The sequence below is a fragment of the Dasypus novemcinctus genome, chromosome 5 (assembly GCF_030445035.2).
Source record: "Dasypus novemcinctus isolate mDasNov1 chromosome 5, mDasNov1.1.hap2, whole genome shotgun sequence".
NCBI lineage: Eukaryota > Metazoa > Chordata > Mammalia > Cingulata > Dasypodidae > Dasypus > Dasypus novemcinctus.
The window spans coordinates 154,787,985-154,807,471 of NC_080677.1; the positions used below are offsets into that span (position 1 = coordinate 154,787,985).

The 19,487-nt window shown below is 38.5% G+C and overlaps 1 protein-coding gene across 4 annotated transcripts in view; it reads left to right on the plus strand.

Moving 5' to 3' along the window:
- The window catches only part of ZNF438 (zinc finger protein 438), a 204,099-nt gene that overhangs the window by 102,321 nt on the left and 82,291 nt on the right, over positions 1 to 19,487 (plus strand). For all 4 annotated transcript variants that reach the window (XM_058297746.2, XM_071215458.1, XM_058297750.2 and 1 more), the window contains one exon: positions 333 to 437. The gene's annotated coding sequence lies outside the window, so the exon portion shown is untranslated. The remainder of the gene's footprint in view (positions 1 to 332; positions 438 to 19,487) is intronic.

The window sequence follows — 19,487 nt, forward strand, 5'->3', positions numbered from 1 at the left end:
CTGTAGTCTTCAGTTCTGAACACTAAAATATTGAAGGTGCTATTTCCCTCCAACAAGGGCTTCGGGGAGGGAGGGGGTTGTTTCATTTCAGATATGTATTATTTTATTTTAGTAAATTATGGCATGTCATGAATTAATTCAAATAAAAAGTTCAAAATAAAGTTGAACGTTGGACAAAAAAATGCACGTGATTGGCTTTTATTTATACATGCGTGCTGTATGGTAGGCACAGCTAGTCATGCAGAGATCTGTGCTCAGGAACTTAATTTGAATGAAACAGAAAAGATACATGGCTAATACTTGAGAGCTTATGTTTCTTTCCTTTTTTCTAGAGCATCCCCTCTATGCCAGGCACTGTGCCAGATGCCGAGACCGCACGGGAAGATGGCGTCCCTGTTCTCGGGGCATTCGTAGTCCAGACGGAGATGGATAAACAGGTACCTGGAGCACTGGGTGCATGGTAGCATGTGGAAGGAATACATAATTAGAATGCACAGGAGAGAATGCTGCAGGTGATGCTGAATGTGTCTAAGCAGAGCCCCAAGCAGCCTCCGAAGTGTCTCTGCTGTCACTGGTTGTAGAAGCTGTTAAGTTCTGTTCCAGGGGTGATACATTTCTAAAGTGAAGGCTCTTAAGCCACAATGCTATAGTCCTTTCTCAGCATCAGGAACCATTCTGGTGCTTTGTTTATAACAAGTCATGTGTCCTTACTGCAGTCCTGTAAGACTGATACTAATGTTAGCCCAGTTTTATAAATGAGGAAATTGAGGCCCAGAATAGTTAAATCCCTTAACCAATGACAACGAGTAGGTGATGGGTCTCGAACTTGGCTCCAAAGTCCATGTTCTTAACCATTATGCCAAGTTAAGGCTTGAAGGAGTCCATTTTTCTACATTTTACAGGTACAGCAACTCAATATTAACACGTCTATAGTTGGGCATCTGGGAAAACTTTTTAAAAATTAAAAATTTGATATATTTGCTTTCTATTTTCTAAAAATAAAGCTGCATATTATTATTATTATAAGGTAATTTCCCTGCATTAAATCTAGAATTTTAAATTTTATTTGAAATTAGAAGAAGATACCTTGTGATCAAATATTCTTCCCTTTAATTTATAGGAAAGGGCTCCCTTGATTTGTTTTGTCTTTTTTTTTTGAGGAGTGCTGGAGCCTATGACGCCGTTTCTTTTCTTTTCTTTCCTTTCCTTTCCTTTCCTTTTGTTGGGTTGTGATAACATACATACATACGTGTGTGTGTGTATATGATAAAATTTGTCATTTTAACCATTTTCTTTCTTGAATTTTGAGCATTTCTGAAAGATATTATACAGTTTTCCATAATGTTGGTATCCTCTCACAACAGAAGAGGCCTTTAATTTATCAGCTAGATTTGTAAACTGAAGGGGCCCAGGTTAGGTCGGGCCTGTGAGCACGTGGCGCCTCTCTGTGCCTGAGCCACGGGAGACCCTCTGTTTGGTGTTCCAAGGGCGTTTTAATGAAGGCTTTTGTGACCTGGTTTGCCCACACTTTATTGGCTCAAATCTACATGATTTGAAAGGGGAAAAAAGAAAGGAATGGGAAACTCAGAGTCATGATTATGAACTAGAAGGAAAGTTAGAATTTTAAAAACCAGAGCCAGGATGGTACAGACAAGAATTAGAAGTTAGGAAGACCTTGGGAGGAGAGGCTTTTAATTACAGCAGCCCTCAAGACATTGGAAATTGTTAGGGGGATTTTAAATAGACAACCCTTTGGCCTTAAAGAAAGAATCAAGGGCTCAACTTTTTGTGGCTTATTAAATGTAAACACATATAAAATTTATGGGGAAAATGTAATATTTTTATATAAAACTCTTGGTTTATGGCTCTCTGGACTTTGAAAGCCTCCTTGCACCACAATTAAATACATTTAGTGGCTTTAAAACTTAGCTAAATTGTGGGGAGGGGAGCTTTTTCTTTGGCACAAGCAGGTATTTTTAATGTAGTAATTTGGAACATCATTAGGAAGATTATTAAAAGCAGTTTGTAACATAAAGCTTGAGTGGTTATTACTAAGTAAAGAAAAATCGGTTTTAGAAATTTGCAAACCTTAACAGCAAATGAAAGGAAACTGTTTCATGTAATAGTAATAATCAAGTTTAGAATTGGGTGATACATTGAGTGAATGTATTTTTCTTTTTCTCTTTTTAAAAAAATTAAATAATAAGAATAAATTTAAATTAATTACACAAGGAATACATGAGTCCATCCTCATGTTTTTTAAAAACAGCATTATAGATGAAACTAAAGTTCCCTTTGACCACAATCTGGCTATCTTCCCAGAGGTCATCATTTTGCCATGTATTCTTCCAGATCTTTTTCTGAATATTTATGTGCAGTATTTGTATGCAGAAAACAGACACTTGTGTTTTGTGTAGATGTTTTTAAAAAATCACAGAATAAATTGTCTGCTGGTTCACTTTAAATTTGGCCTTCCATTGCAAAGTTTTGGATTTAATACTTCAGTATTATTCCTAACAGCAGCTGGCATTTATTGAACATTTATTCTGTGCTAGATAAGATGCTTAGCATGTCTCATATAGTTTAGACTTATAATCTTCACAATAACTTTCAGAGGCGAATAAAATACTTGATTTTTTTAAATGCATAAAATGCCACCTCCCTTTTACATTAAAGTACTCTTGCCACTAGTTTATCACTTTTTAATAAGACTTCAAAAATTAAGGATTTAGGATGTTGATTTTTAAAAATTGGTAAAAATACAACTTCTTAAGTGTGTTAGTTTTGTTATTCTTGTGCAGTCAACTTTTCTCTACCAAGGGCCTGGAGTCAGGGGCCCTATTCCTAGACCAGAAGGCTGGGGCTCTGATGGTGACTCTTGCTCAACTTTCAGGAATGAAGAGGTAGTCTGTGTCATATTTGACTCACTGTGCATGATGAGGAGTCACCCCAGACATTTCCTCAGTAGTTAAAGATTTTAGAAGCCAGTATCTGTGATGGTGTCCTTGTTTTTTGGGACAGTTATAGGATATAAGAAGGAAGTTAGTTTCTGAAAGATGCCTTTACTTGTGCCCTGAGTCATACTGATAAGAGGAAATAAAGGCTGCTGCTGCAGTGGGAATTGGGATAATTTTTATGGAAGATATTAGAGAAGGAGTGAAGATGATGGGTTGAAAGAAAAAATAGTTGGGGCTTATTATGTAAACCGTGGTTTGGGAGTTTGCATAAGGATATTTTCAACACTTCATGGCAAAATAAAGAATTTCTAGTAAATGGAACGAGTCAGAAGGGTACGTCTCAGCCCTACAGCTTAACTATCTGGGTGACCTTGAAAAAGCCACTCTATGCTCAGTTTCTTTAGATTTCAAATAATAATAACATGTATTTTATAGGGTTGTGGGCTGAAATTTCATGAAGTATTTTTTACATTCCTATGTGCTATACAAATATACAGATGTTGTATAATTTTCTCACTTCATTTTCATGGTCATGACTTATCAAGGCCTTCTGCCATTTTCCTCATTTACTAATGCCTCTGTACTGAAGACTTAACCTGCTTGTGTCTGTTCATTACTTGAAAGAGGTTTCAATTATTTTCAGAATAGAAAAAGAGGCCCTGTTGCTGAGTCACTTAACAAATTTTGAATGCCTAATCTGTATGAATTAGCATTCCTCTGGCTAATGTAAGAATTGAGAAGATCTCAATGAGGGAAGATATATGCTGAAAGTCTCAATAAAAATTATTTCATTATCATCAATATATTAGTGTACATAGGTATTTTTGACTATTTGTCTTCAAGATAAAACAAATATTGATTGATATCTGACCACTTATAATAGTATATGTTAATATGTTCTATTGTAGTGGGACATATTGAAAAAATCAGAAATTATCTTGCAGTGGTTTCTTTTTAGTTTTAATTAATTTTGAAATCTCAAATAACATTCAAGGAGGATTTGAGGTTTTTCTTTTTATCAAAAGGGGACATGGGTTAAAAATTGTTAAGAAACATTATAGTAAATTCTCATTTCCCAGATGAGGAGATTGAGCTCCACTAAGCTTCTGTTTGGTGTATTTTGGGGTCCCACACTCTAATGGGGAGCTGATCCTTGCTTGAAAACTCAGAAGTCTGGTTTACTATTCAGAGTTTGTTTATCATCTTCCTCCCTCCAGTTCTGTTTATGTTTTTCCTAATATTTAGAATCTGTGGACGGAGTGAGCACCTTTAAGCTTGTTGCCAAGTCATGAGACTACACATCTGTGCACTAGTGCTAGAGAAATTCGACATCAGTTGTTTAACTATAAGGCAATTAAGAAGTCTACAGTTTAAAAATGTCTTTTGCCATTTGAATAGTGTGCCATTTATTGTACAGAAACACTAAATACGCCATTCCTTAAAGAAGACCATGTGCTTTGGAGAAGGTGCTTTGCTGGGGAAAAGAATCCTTTGGTTTTTCTTCTAGATGGTTCTGAAAAGCTTACCCTTTTGGCTTTTGTTGGTGGTCTGCTTTGTAAGCAAATATTCGCTTTCATTCATTTCTTGACCTACCCTTTGTGGCAAACCACCTCTATCATGAAGTTACACCAAAGGAAAAAGTTAGATCTTGTTTCAGAGTGACCTGTGAAATTCCATTCACTATTTTAAACTTAGCCCATTGGAAATAACACTGTTTTCTTCATTTTATTTGCAACCCTACCCATCCCCTCACCATCTGAGAACAATGTTTGGTTTTTCAAATTTTGCTTTTGGTTTTAAGTATTCTCTCTCAAACTTGCCTTTTCATAGAAACTGAGCAATTTCCCTTTTCTCAAATGCAGGTGTAGTAAGAGTAGGTTGCTTTCTTGAGATCCCAACCAGAGGTCTCTAAAAAAAAGCCTAGGATCTGCAAATCACATCTGCTTTTCCAAATTTTATCTTGCCTTGACTATAGATAGGTAGGCTACTTTTGAAAGAAAAAAAATATCATTTGAATTCTCTAAGCTTCCAGCTTAGAGTACTGATGAAACTTTTACATAGAGTAGATAAAGGATGGAGTAAGAATTTCTGATTTGATTGCATATTCTTTACTGCGGAAAAAATGTTTTCCCTGCAGACTGACTAGGAACAAGATGTTTAAACATAGGCCAGGGTGGAGACCTGTTTGGTCAGCTTCAGATGAGCCACATTTCCCTCCTTATGATGAGTCTGCCAACTCATCCATCCCCCAATTCTGCCTGATTCTTCAAGTTTCTTTGGAATTTTTAGTTAGGGCTCTGGTAGATAAGGCAATGATACAGTGTATATGTGGCAACTAAGAACACTAAAGGTTGTTTTCTGGAGCAACATGGTTTTATCAGTTCATTATGAATTTATGCCATGTGTCAAACTTCTTTTCCCCTATTACTTCTCTGCTCTGGGCTTGCATGTTCACATAATTGGGTGGCAGCAGGACTCCATTTATCACAGGCGGGGGGATATGAAAGGGTTACTGTTCACATTTCCTGTGTAATTCCCTCTGATCTTACTGAGCTGTAATTCTTTTCTTGATGTTAAACATTCCCAGGCTCCTATAACCTTCTAGCCTGCTTGCACCGGCCAAGTTTGTCCCAGATGAACATGTAGGCGAACCTCCTGTTTTTAAGAACAGAAATCACTCCTTCCTCTAGGAGATAGGCTGAAGGCTCATTCCTTTGCAGTGTGGTCCCAGAAGAAATCCCTTTGATTTAAAGTAGTAACAACAGAGCAGTACTACATTAGTTAGAAAATTCAGATTTAGCAGGCAAGTTTGTTGTTGAATTACTTCCATGGATTTTAGAATCTGCTGATTCGTGTAGTGAATTTCTGGTAGAATGAAACTCCGTGGTTCTATTAAAGATTACATTCTTCCTTCTAAAAACACACTTGAAAAATGGGCTGTGATTCAAAAAGGGCAAATTGACCAGACCATCTCACATTTAGCCTACTTGCTCGGTAGATCATTTGAAGCTGCCTCAGATGTGAAGCTGCTTAACTGAAACTGTATAATTTCTGCTTTTTTTTTAATGTCAATTCAGAAGGTGACGGGAGAGGTACTTGGTATTTCTCCTTTTTCTCTGCTTTTAAAAGTATGTAGCAGCTCGTCTTTATTCCATAATTTTAAGATATATAAATTTTTGCGAGTGGCGCAAAAGGTTTTCTGGTTTTTGCCTTTTCCCCCTTAAGTTTTAAAAGAAAATGTTATGCTCCTACGAAACCTAAGACTGTCAGCAGCTGTTCATGCTTTGACGGAGACCAGGAGTACCTCTGCCTGCGTGGCCTCCATGGCCAGGACCGTGCGTTCCTTTAGACACAGCTCTGGGGGCCCCTGCTCAGGTTGCTTGCTGCACGTCTCTGTGTCCTGAATCAACAACTTGGCGACATGGAGCAGTAGGTGCAGAATCTAAGCAATGACTTTTTGAGGGAGTTTCAGGATAATTTGTTAGCTGATATTTAGATCCCAGTAAACTCCTTTACATTGTCTAAAGGAGTATTGTTGCATGAAGGTGGGTGAATGAATTTTCAGATTGATTCTCTTTGAATCTGCTTTAGCCAGCCAACGTGTATGACTGCTAGTTCTCATTCACCAACACCTCCTCCAGAGCTTGTCACATAGTGGGCTCTCAGCAGTGGTTTGCTGCAGGGATGACTGAGCCTGCTGAATTACTTTCGGAGGGTCTTGATGGTTCCCTAAGAGCGTGTCTAATATGTTGCTCCAGCCCTTCCTGTTAGTCTGTAATGATCCACCCTGTTCAAAGTCCCTTTGTCATTAAATAGTTAATGCCCTCCTTTAGTCTGTGCCTGAATCTTGAGGTGATCTGCAGTGGCTGGCCTCACCACGACACTGTTCTATCCTAGAAAAATAATGACATTCAGTCATCAGAGCCTTAAATTAGAGGCAGTCTCTTAACATTTTCTAAAACCAATAAGTAAACCCATTATGCTCAAAATGGAGAAACACTTATATTTTCTCCCAAGGGTGACCTATTCCTAGGACCATGATAAAGCACTAAATAATTACTATCAGTCAATCAGACAGCAAATACCTAGAGAATGCTAATGCCAGCGGCCCTGAATGTGGCATTGTGAGCTCCCAAGATGTGCCATCTAAAACCTCCTAGACTTCTCAATGAACAGGATACGTAGTACACAAACCAGGCTGAACAGCAACTTACTATACATTAGATATGGTTGTGTGCTAAGTGAGAAGCCAGAACAAGAATTGGCAGCTCACTGAAGGGTGAAATCATTTTGAAATCAAATGGAGAATGGAGAGAGATTTCCGAGAAGAAGCTCAAGGAGGACATTGTGTAAGAAGTTGGAGCTTGTGTGTGAAGGAGTGTAGAGCCTGTCTCATGTTTATCAGTATTGTCAATAATAATCACACTTCTTGCCCCCACCAGCAATGAAAAAAACAACAACAAAAAAGACTCAACTGTGTGACAGAATTTTTTTTCCATGGGTGACTTATTTATTCCTGAAGTGGAATTTCAGAAAAGCTTTCACCTGGGATGTGCAGCAGCTCTTTTAGTTCCACAAGGAACATTTCAGTAAGAAATGCTCCCAAATTTCTCACCCAATTAAAATTTCAGCAGGAAGACAGGAATAAGGTAAACTGAAAAGGTGTTGTTCTTGAGTACAGTTTGGTAGTAAAGCCGCATTCAATCGCAGAGGCAGATTTTACCAGCACTCACTACTGTGTTATATCCAAATTCACAGAGTCACTATAGATAAATATCATAATTTCACAGCAATTTTTATTAATCTCTTAAAGATTCTTTTATAATAAATCAAGTATTGTATTAAAATCCCAAAAGATTTTAATCTAATTCTTTGGTTTTGTAAAGCAAATTAAAAAATGGGTAGAATTTATTTTGAGACTCTTTGTATTATTTAAAATTTTATAAATAGCCAAAGAAAATAATACAGCACAGAACTGAAATCATATTTCCCAACATAGTAAAGATAGACTCTTAAGACAGTGTGTTAACTTTATTTATTTAGTCTTTTGGCCAATAGGGTATTTATGTGACCCTATGCACGTGTCTGAACCCCCACATTTGTTGAACGGTCTGAATTGCTGCTAGTATAATAATGAAGGGGGAACTATAGCCAGTGATTATTTTCCAAACTATGTTCTTGTGAAGAGTGAGTCTTTCCAGCTATTACTAGGTGATCCATAATTAAAGGGTTTGTAGTCGGTTAATTTTAGGAAAGATGGTAGCATCACATTGCTTATGGTTATTTTATTTGGCCTAGTATTTCCCCAATTTATTTAACCTTAGAAATGTTCACCCCCATGTTTCTTCCTTCCTTCTTCCTTTCCTTCCTTCCTACTTTTCTTTTTTTAAAAAGTACTTATTAAACTCTGTAGAACAAATTTTAGAAATTGCCACTGTGAAGTTTTTATACATAGAGGGATTTTTAGGTCCATTTTTTATGGCCATTTTTCTATTAATTGCTACCTTTTCTGGAGCATAGCTTGGGATACAAATGGAAAAGAAGTAATTTTTAAGTTTTGTTAGCTATTCTGGTAGGGAAAGAGGCAGACGCTCCTAGCTACCATAATAGGGTTTGAGGTCTAGCTGAGGGATTCAAGAGGCTGTATCCTGCATCCTTATAGCCCTGAACAGTTGGGTTGACGAAGCGCAACAGAAGTTACCTCTGAGAAGGAGTGGGATTTTTGTTTGATTTTTCCATTAGTGTAAATCTCTTTTGTAATCTTAAAAACAAAGAGCAAATGCAAAGACATAAATTAGTTGAGTGACCCTCTATTTTACAAAAGGATTGCCTCTTACAAGCTTTGAAAGTACTAGTCTCTTTGGTGTTTTTAAAACTCACTCATTCTAGAAAATACCAAACTTTTTAAGTCATTTTCTCAGAAATGTGCCTCTTATATAAAGGTAAATCTGATTAGATAGAAATAACATCCCTTTCCCTTGCTACCTCTGTATCTTGTACACAATTCTATTGCTGCTCTTAACACACTCTGCCATCCTTTCTCTATGAGAATATCTTATTTGTCTCTGTATCTTCAGCACCTAAAAGCAATATTATTCATAATAGACAAAAACTGGAAACCAAAGGTGGTGAATAAATAAACAAGATATGGTATATCCATTCATCAGGATACTATTCAGAAATAAAGGAGGAACGAATACATGCTACAACATAGATGGACCTCAAAATATTATGATAAGTGCAAGAAACCAGATGCAAAAGATGACTTATATGAAATGTCCAGGAAAGGCCAATGTATAGCGCTAAAAAACAGGTCAGTAGGAGGCTGCAGGCGAGCGTGGGGGTCGAGAGCACAGGGCTCACTTTGAGGGGGTGATGAAAGTGTTCTAAAACTGTATTATGGTACACACCTCTGTAAGTTGACTAAAATATCATTTAATTGCTTCTGCGAGTACATTTTATGGCATGTAAGCCATACCTCAATAAAACAAAAAAACAAATGGGTGAGAAAATTGGACAAATGGAGTAAGGGTAAGAGCGCATTTCATAACAGCTTGTATATTTGCTCGAGGTAGATCACGAATTTTGCTTCAAGCTCTCTGAGGAGATCCTCTTCTGCTCTGGAGCTTTCCTGGAGCCTGGGTCTTTGGTACAGCTCAAACAGTCAGTGAACACCGTCCTGCTGGTGACTAGAGAGGGGAGCTGTAGAAGACAAGGCCAGGGTTGCTGCTCTTTCAGAGATCACCTGTTAGGATGAGCAATGGCTGGACTACGGAACCATCAGGCAGTCCTTCAGACGTTTTCAGTAAAAATCGAGTAGCGGTAAATGTAAGAGTTTCACTTCCTGGCAAGTACCTGGTGTGCAGTTATTCTCAGTCACAGGTTAGATTTGAGCCAGTGGCTTTAATCAGCAGCAAGGCTAGGGATAGGATGCTCATCTTCTCAGAGAAACTGGGGAGGCCGAGAAGGAAATGTATTTACATAGAGTGTCTTCTACCTTTGCATGAAGGCAACCTGAAGAAATAAGTGTTGAAAGGGTTAAGGTTCTCCCTGAGCAATCATTTTGGCTCTTTTCCAGCACATAACCAAGGGATCATTCAGGCTCTGCAGACCTTGGATTGTGGCTGTAGGGATTAGCTTGCAGTGCTTTTCATTGTTTAAAAAAATTTTGCAAATGCTACATGCTTATAAAACATTTGCAGCAATTCAATTCATATGTCGAGTATAAAATATACTTATATATTTTATAGTATATATAGTATATACGAGTATATAGTATAAAATTAAAGTCGTCTTTGTCTTTTCTAGACTCTTCTTGTTTTACTATTTATGTGTACTTAAGCCTTGTTTCTAGTTTTTAAGTTGTTAAAATACCTCAGTAAACACCCTGGCACCAGCACTCCTCCATTTGAAAAGGATGTGAGTGCAAGTGACTGCAAGCTACATTGTGGGGATAGTATTTCTGCCTCTCTCTGTGTCTCTCATCTATCTCCCTCTCTCTCTTCCCCCCTTCCGTTTCTCCATCTCTCTCTCCTCCCTTTTCTCCCTCCTCACTCTCCCTCTCAATATGTGCACACGCACACACACATAAACACATACGTAAACATATGCAAACATATATATACACACATCTATTTATTGCTCACCCCTTTGTTAACAGCTTATTACCTGTTCTGTGCTTCATAATTTATCTCAATACAGTAGTACTTATATTGTGTTTAAAATTGCTGCTTTAGACTACTACAAATGATCTTAATTTTATATTTGTAATCCTGGTCTGGCTTCAGTTATGAGAAAGTATCTAAATAACCATGTGTTAAATGAACTGAAGGATAGCCTGAACATGAATCATTTGGCTTCATTATGTATGAACAATAGTTTATTTGGTAAGAAGAAAATGATTAGGTTTAATCACAATAATTTAGTTGATGTTTTTAATGTTCAGAAAAGTATTTGTTCTGTAGCATCTAAAGAGAAATAAGGAATGTTAAATCTTATCTCTAGGAAAAAATTTTACTGTGTAATATAATTTTGCACCTAAATTCTGCAAAAATGTCTAGGTTTAGGCTTCTGCTTCCAGGTAGGTTGTAAAAAGTGTTGGCAGCACAATGCAGCCACAACCACAACTTAAAACACAAGTTAAATTAGAAAAATCATTATTTCAGTCATCTATTACTACATGACAAATTGCCCCCAAACTTAATGTTTTAAAACAACAACCATTTTGTTGTATTCCTCATGATTCTGTAGGTTGGGAGTTGAGGCAGGTCTCCACTGGGCAATCCTTCCCCTCCATGTTACAGTGACAGAGATCCCTGGGTGGTGTTTAGCTGGTGGCTGGACTGCTCTCTGCATGTGTATCTGGTGCTTTGGCAGAGATGGCTGGAAGACTGGATTCATGTGGCCTATCTAGCATGATCATCTTAGGGTAGTTAGGCTTCTTATATAGTGCTTTGGGGCTCACAGAGTTTCCAAGATTTGATATTATTTATAAATTCCAAAAAAAGATATTTGACTATGTTTGTAAACTGGTCTGTTCCTCTGGGTATGATACCCTTTGATTGTAATAGATTCAACTGAGATGGCTTTGATTAAATTATGTTAAGATTAAGGTTTTGGACAACTCAGTTTGATTCCCCACCCCCTTTGTGGGCTATATAAATGGATGCTCAATCAAGGAAACACATAAGCAGATACCCAAGAAAAGAGGAAGGGAGCTCCATAGATGCGAGAGAGAATCCTGTGGTCCCAGGAAGAGAGATGAGCCATTTGCCAAACCTGGGACCTCCCATGTAGGAGGCTGGCACTCAACTGCTAGAGCTATATCTGTTCCCTTAATATTTTTATATTGTGGAAGTGGCAAAAGTACTAATTTAAATCCAGAAATAAATCAAGGAAGTATATTGTCATCTCTAAGATTATCCCTAAAAGAAGCTAATGGAGGACTTAAATTGAATAATAAAAAAAATAGTTTTATTGAAAAACAAGACAGGAAAAGGAATAAATGAAAAAAGAACAGATGAGGTAAATAGAATACCAGTAACAAGAAGATGTTCTCAAAAATCTGTAATGAATTACACGTAAGTGGACTAAATTCTCCATTAAAGGCCAAAGAATGTCAGACTGGGTTAAAACAAAAAAGACCTATAAAAAGGAAAGAAAAGGATGTACACTGTGCAAATACTAACCTGAAAAAAACACTTGATGTAGTTATTTTAATATCAAAGTAGACTTTAAAGCAAAAAATAATGAGATATAAAAGGAACATTTACTAATGATAGAAAGTGTCAATTCCAAATTTATATGTTCCTAATAACTTCAAAATATATAAAGCTAAAGTTGACAGAACAAAATGGATAATTAGACAAATCTACAGTTATACTTAGAAATTTTAACAACTCTCAATCACTGATAGAAGAAGCTGATTTAAAGAATTAGTAAAGTTATGCAATATTTAAATAATACTGTTAATCAACTTGACCAAATTACTACTTTTAGAACACTATTTCCAACAACTGCAGAGAGTACATTTTTTTCAAGTGCAAATGGAACTTTCATCAACAAAATAGAACATGTGTTGAGCCAAAAAGCAAGTCTCAACAAATTTCAGAGGATTGGAATCATATAGTATATGCTCCACATTGGAATTAAACTAGAAATAAAGAAAGATAACTTTTCAATTTGCCTGGAAAACAAACACGCTTCTAAATAGTATATGGACCAAATAATGACTCATGACAACAATAAGAACACATTTTCAGCTGAATGATGGTAATGACAATGTAGCCTATCAAAACATGTGAGACACAGTTAAGGTAGTGCATAGAGAGAAATTTAGTTTTAAATGCATATATTTAAAAGGTAAGGTTGAAAATCAGTGAGCTAATCTTCCATCTCGAAATGCTTAAAAATAAACAAACTAGACAAAAGGATGTAGTAAAGAAAGCAGACATGTGGTAGAGGAAATCAACAAAGCCAAAAGTTGTTTCTCTGAAAGGATTAATAAACTTGACAATCCTCTAGAAAGAAAACAAAAACAGGGAAAATACAAATTGCTAATTTAAGAATTAAAAGGAAATATTAGTGATCTAGGAAATATCTAAAAGATAAGCAAATACTATCAACAAGCAAATATTTGATAACTTAGATGAAATGGACAGACTCCTGAAAAACATCAAAATTTACACAAAAAGAAATAAAAAATCTGTATTTATTAAAGGCATAATTGGAAATCTTCCCACTTCTAATAGTGTTCTTCACCTGAAGTTAATCAGTATTATTAGGCCTTGAATGTTTCTGAGAAATTTCAAAAGTTCTACACTTGACTCATTTCCCATGAAGTTTCCTTCAGATTTCTTTCCATTTATTTACTTTATATCCCAATTGTTGGAGTTTGAGGGGGTCAATTAATTATACTAGATTACCCTTCCAGCTTCTGAAGTCGTTGAGAAATAGACATTAACTAAGATTGGGGTAAAAATGTCAACTTCATCAATGGGAAAACTAGGTTAAATAGTGTAGCTTAGACATACGTTGTTTTCCTATCCCTTCAACTTACCTCTTGAGTCTACTATGTGGGTGATAGAAGACTGCATGAGGGTTTGGGCAAGCACAATCTAAGAGAGTCAGAGACTGGATGACCAGTTTTTTGTCCTTTCTCACCAAACAGATGAGTCAGAGAGAGAGAAATGGTGATATTTTTTCACCCACCATCCTGGGTACAGCCCTACTCTTATTATGTTTTCTTTATCCAAGTGTTCATATCTTCCCAATTCAGATTGACTATACAGGTAGTCCACCTCCCTCTCTTGTTCCCTGTGTCATCTGGACCTTCTGCTCTGTTGTGAACAAGGTCTTGTAACTGATTTTTTTTTCTGGAACTCTTCTTCCCTCTCCTCTGCAGAAATTAAACCTGGCAACTACACCATCTCCCGTTTCTCCTGGCTATTATGGTTGACTTCCGGGACCTTGCTCCAGCCTCCTTAGTGATGTCAGCACCACGCTTGAAGTTATCATCTCTGTTCCAACTGATAATAATGTTTCTTCCAAATTCATATTTTTGAGTTTCAGATATTAGTTTTTTAACTTCCTTGGTTCTATCGAACAGAATTGTTGCAAGATCTCAAATACAGAAAGCCCCTTCTCTTTTTTCTTTCTCCTGTTTCCTGGCAATTGTTTTTTTCTCCCCAAACTCTTTAATTCAGAAATTTCTCTATTTATGTACTGTCTCCATCTCACTTTCTCTCTTTTTCTTCCTATCTTCTTGCTTGTCTTTCTCTCTGTCCCTCTCTATCTCAATAGATGGTTTTGCCATTGGATCTTATATCCCTCAACTTTACTCTCTTACATGCAAAAATGTATTTATAGCCATCATTCATCATCTCCTGCATTTCTAATCATAGACAAAACACGATCTCGCCTCTGTAAAATGCCAGAATCAGCAGTGTTCATGCTCCTATCTTTTCTGGACTTTGCTCCATTATTTTCATTCTTCCTCTCCAATTCTTCTTTTCCCTAGCATTGAACATGAAAACAATAACTTAAAAATTTTGTTAAAGATTCAGCTTCACTTTCAAAGTACATCAGGCTTCTTAGAAGAAAGTTTACTAGTTAATTCTACTTATCTGCTTTAAAAAAAAAAAATCCCTCAATTACTGAAGTTTTTGTTCTTTTTTATTGGCTTCCTGAAATTTCTCTGAAATCACAAGTAGCTTCTTCTTGGTCTCTTTCTGACCTGAAAAGGCAGGACAGAGCACTTCCTCCTTTTGCTGTTCTTTGACTTCACTGATGGATTCCAGTCTTTTGTGGCAAGCTTCCTCTTCTAGTAAATAAACCTTTCAGGAGATAATGCGGATTTACTGCAACAAGGGAGACCACGCAGGAGATTCTAAGGTAGTGCCTTGTTAAAGGAAATGAAAGTAGGGCTTTTCTTGATGATAGGCTGGGCCCCAAAATTCTAGGACCGACTATCAGAAGTGAGGTGAGTCTTTGGATTGGTTGATTTCGTAAGGTAGTGGTCAGTGCAAACAAGCAACACGTGGTTCTGATTGAAAAGTTCTGTGAGGGAAACGGACTTTGGCCCAGTGGTTAGGGCGTCCGTCTACCACATGGGAGGTCCGTGGTTCAAATCCCGAGCCTCCTTGACCCTTGTGGAGCTGGCCCATGCACAGTGCTGATGCGCGCAAGGACTGCCGTGCCACACAGGGGTGTCCCCCGCGTAGGGGAGCCCCAGGCGCAAGGAGTGCGCCCCGTAAGGAGAGCCGCCCAGCTCGAAGGAGAGAGCAGCCTGCCCAGGAATGGCGCCGCCCACACTTGCCGTGCGGCTGACGACAACAGAAGCGGACAAAGAAACAAGAGACGCAGCAAAAAGACACAGAAAACAGACAACCGGGGGAGGGGAGGGGAATTAAATAAGTAAATCTTTAAAAAAAAAAAAAAAAAAAGAGTTCTGTGAGATCCAAGACACTGTGCGTTTGTGACTGTGTAACTGAATGGGAATGACTGTTCCTCTTCTCAGTCTTGCATAACTGGCATCAGGCATGGTTATTCTGGTTCACACTTTCATGCCTGTCTTCAGTGAATTTTAAACTTTTATTTCCATTGCACTTTCCCTGGCTTCTTCTCATCTAGACTGTTTCACCAACAAAACCAATCTCTGCCTTTTCAATCTTCTTGCAGCTCATACTTCAAAACCAGAACCATCTTTTTAAAAAATACAAAATAGGCTATCTCTTTTGAGAACCTTTGATGGTTCCCTTTATGTGTAAAATAAAGCCCCAACCCTAAATCTAACATTCAAAGCCGTCATTTCACATTTGGCCACAACCCCAAATTTGTCTGTCAGTCTGTCTTCCTACCAACTCTTCCCTTTCTTCCCCCAGAATCATGCTTTTATTATACAAGTGTATTGACAGTTTTGAGCTCACATTGTACATTTTGTCTACTATGCCTAAAACAAAGTAATTTTTGTTTCTTCCTGGAATATTGTATGTTTCCAAACCCTGCTTTTATCTGATTGTTGACAGTCTTAGTGCTCTTTTAAAACTCAATTCAAATTTCTCTTACAGAGCCTTCCCACATTTTCTCTGTAGAGATTCACCCTCCCCCAAATCCTATAGCCCCAACTGGACAATGTAGCACTTACTGTATTGCTTTGATATTGAGTAGAGTTATTTGTGTTTATATATTTCTTGAGGACAGAAATTGTCTCTTGTTCAACTTCATCTCTCTCTGATCTCCATAGTATAGTATTAAATAAATTGTAGGGCTCAAATGTTGGCTAAATTTTTAAATAATTTTGTTCAAATCAGGCTTAAATATGTATTAATGTATTTTCCAGAATTTTTAGGAGATTGACATAAAGATATATGGAGGGAAAATATTCTCTCCTGTTTTAGAAGTCTTTTTTTTTTTTAAAAAAAGATCTATTTTTATTTATTTCTCTCCCCTCCCCCCCCCCCCCCGCATTGTCTGTTCTCTTGTGTCTATTTGCTGTGTGTTCTTCTGTGTCTGCTTGCATTCTCAGCAGCACCAGGAATCTATGTCTCTTCGTTGCGTCATCTTGCTGCATCAGCTTTTCGTGTGTGCATTGCCACTCCTGGGCAGGCTGTGCTTATCTCACGCAGGGTGGCTCTCCTTGCACGTGAGGCTCCCCCACGCAGGGGACACCCCTGCGTGGCATGGCACTCCTTGTGCGCATCAGCACTGTGCATGGGCCAGTTCATCACACAGGCCAGGAGGTCCTGGGTTTGAACCCTGGACCTGCAATATGGTAGACGGACGCTCTATTACTTGAGCCACATCCACTTCCCATGTTTTAGAAGTCTTTAGCCATAGCTTGAGATTTTTATTTTAGGTTCTTAAATTATGCATAGTATAAGTAATGTCAATTTTATAGGGCTTCGTGTTAACTCTTAGATGGTCTTTAAAGGTGACTGACTATCTAATTGGCCTCGATTACCTACCTCTCAATTCTTTCAATTTCATTACTTTCATTACATTTGTTTTGAGGTAAAGATGCCATGTCTCATCCAATATTGAAGTTTTACAGTTTAGAGGTCACATCAACTAATTCTGCTCACATCCACCTGACCACCAGCCTAAGATTGTTTTAAAATGTAAAAAATTTAAGTCCACTACATTTGAAGCTTTGTCAATGTAATGTTTAACCTCATTATATTATTTTAAAAATTGAGACAAATACCTGAAAAGCACCCTTTGATCTCTCTCAAGTTTAGTCATGAAGTCCTTTGTGTCCAACTCGGTGCTCTCTAAAATAATTTGTCCATTGTAGAAAATATTTTGTTTTTCAGTTTGTCTTCATACAACTTTTCTAAATGAGTTATATGTTCTTGATCATAAAGGGAGCTATTTAGTAATTAACTAGCACTCCAACCTGAAATGCTTGTTACCCATTTATTCAGAGCCTAGCTTCGACAGGCCCTTCTAACCAACCTCACTATTAGGATCTCCTAATGATCTCTCTGCCCCCATTCTCTATTCCTCCATCCTCTGTTCTGCTGCCAGATAAAGAACCTTTCCTGTACTTAAAAAGCCCATTGATGGCTTCTGCTCTCTGCTGGATGGCATCCATGTTCTTTGGCTGATATTCAAAGGCCCCTACCAGGCTCCTAAAAATGCCCCCCTCCTCTTTAGCCAACTGGACTTTCCTCGCCCCTGAACTCTCGATGCTCTCCGTGCCTCTGGGTCTTCAGTTGTGCTGTTTCTCCTGCCCGTGGTGTCCCCAGCTCCCCACTTAGCCTCCCCTGCCTGGCAAAATTCTGCTCAAGCCTTCAAGGTCCAGCTTAGAAGCGCTAGCTTCCCCTCTCCACCGGCTTCATCTAACATTTCGCTTTTACCACTATTATTGTAGTTTTACTACGCAGCTTCATTGTTTGTGATTATGCCTGTCTCACCTCCCACCCTGGAGTGTAAAGACAATAAGTCAAAGATTTGTCTGCTTCATTTATTTCACCTCCAAGGCATTCAGCATGGCCGCTACTAGAGCTTAGTATTTGTTAATAAATTAAGAGTGGCCTGGCCTTTTCTCCATCACTGCCTCTGTCTCCCGTCCTTGGTCACACACACAGTCCATGTTTGTAGCGATTCTTTGTTCCTGGAGGTCACTCGGGCAGGCCTCCCCTTTACCCTAGGAAAAGTCCTGGCTGGGGCATACTCAGCAACACAGTCGGTTCTGTGCTCCAAGAGCTCATGTCTAATTCTGTTGTTTGGAAGGCAGAAAGCATTTTTCCCCAAAACAATGTTATCAATAGTGGTATGTTCTTAGCCAGCCCTCCTAAGACCACTTACCCCATACTGCCCCAGCTCCGTTAGCTTCAGGCAGCCACCACATCCAGCACCGCTTTGTGGGGAAGTTCTGGCTCTGGGTGTAAGACGTACCTCCCCCATGCCCTGGAAGCTGGAACTTTCTGGCAGCTCAGGCATTCGGAGGACCTGAGCCGGGGCGCTGGCATGGCTTGAGAATAGTGGATACTCATGCCAGAAGCTTTTCAGTTTCAACCATAGATTCTCATTTCTCATGATTAGGATGGTAAGCAGACCTTCAGCTCTTCTCTCACATGGGTGGCTTCTTTGGAACTTCCCCCTTTCTGCTCTTCTGTGAACTTAGAGGAATTGCAAGTATAAACATATATAAACATCTGTAGGGAAAAAATCTTATTTACAGATCTCACCCCATTGTTTGACATCACAGCCGTTTTCATTGGCAGGTGGTTATCATGTCTGCGTATGCACAGTGTGTGTAAACAGCCCAGGCAGGTGACAGGCTGTAAGAAAAATGCCTCAGAAAAGTCGGGGAATTTCGTTTGTTCTGTTATCTTAAGTATTGAGCACGTGAGCAAGTGCCTGCATTAGCTTAATGCTCTCTCAGGCATGGGCAGTGGGCATCACAGATGTTCTGAGACGTTTGCCTTTGCTCCAGGAGCCTGAGGTTCAGGGAGCAAACTATGAAGGACTCAGCCCCATATTGCTCGAGTATCTGTTGCCAGAATGCATCATGAAGGTCACAAGTGGGCTCAGGGCGATCCGAATGGCAATAGCACAGTGATTCACCCAGGCTAGAAAGATAGGGTGGGATTTCAGTTACTTTCAGAAGGATGGTGAAGATTTCAGGAAAGATCTAGGAGAGGAAACGGTACTCCAGTTTGGATTGATGGCATGAATAGAGGACTGGAGATACAAAAACAAGCAAAGCAAAAAGCATTACTAGCTGGAGCAGGAGGTTTAGTTCACATTGGGTGAAATCATAGGTGGGGAAAATTAGAGCAGACCTTCAACCCTGGCAGTACATAAAAGTCATCCATAGATATTTTTAAGAATACAAGTCCCTGGATCTTAACCCCAGAACTAATAAATAGAATTTCTGGGGCATGGGGCCTCTTTCTTTTTTCAAAGCTCCCCTAGTGGTTCTGATTTTCAGCCAAGGCTGAGAACTGAATTAGATGGATAAGCCAAATCCAGGAGAGCCTCGAATGCCCTGTTGAGCAGTAAGGCCTCCGACCTTCACACAGT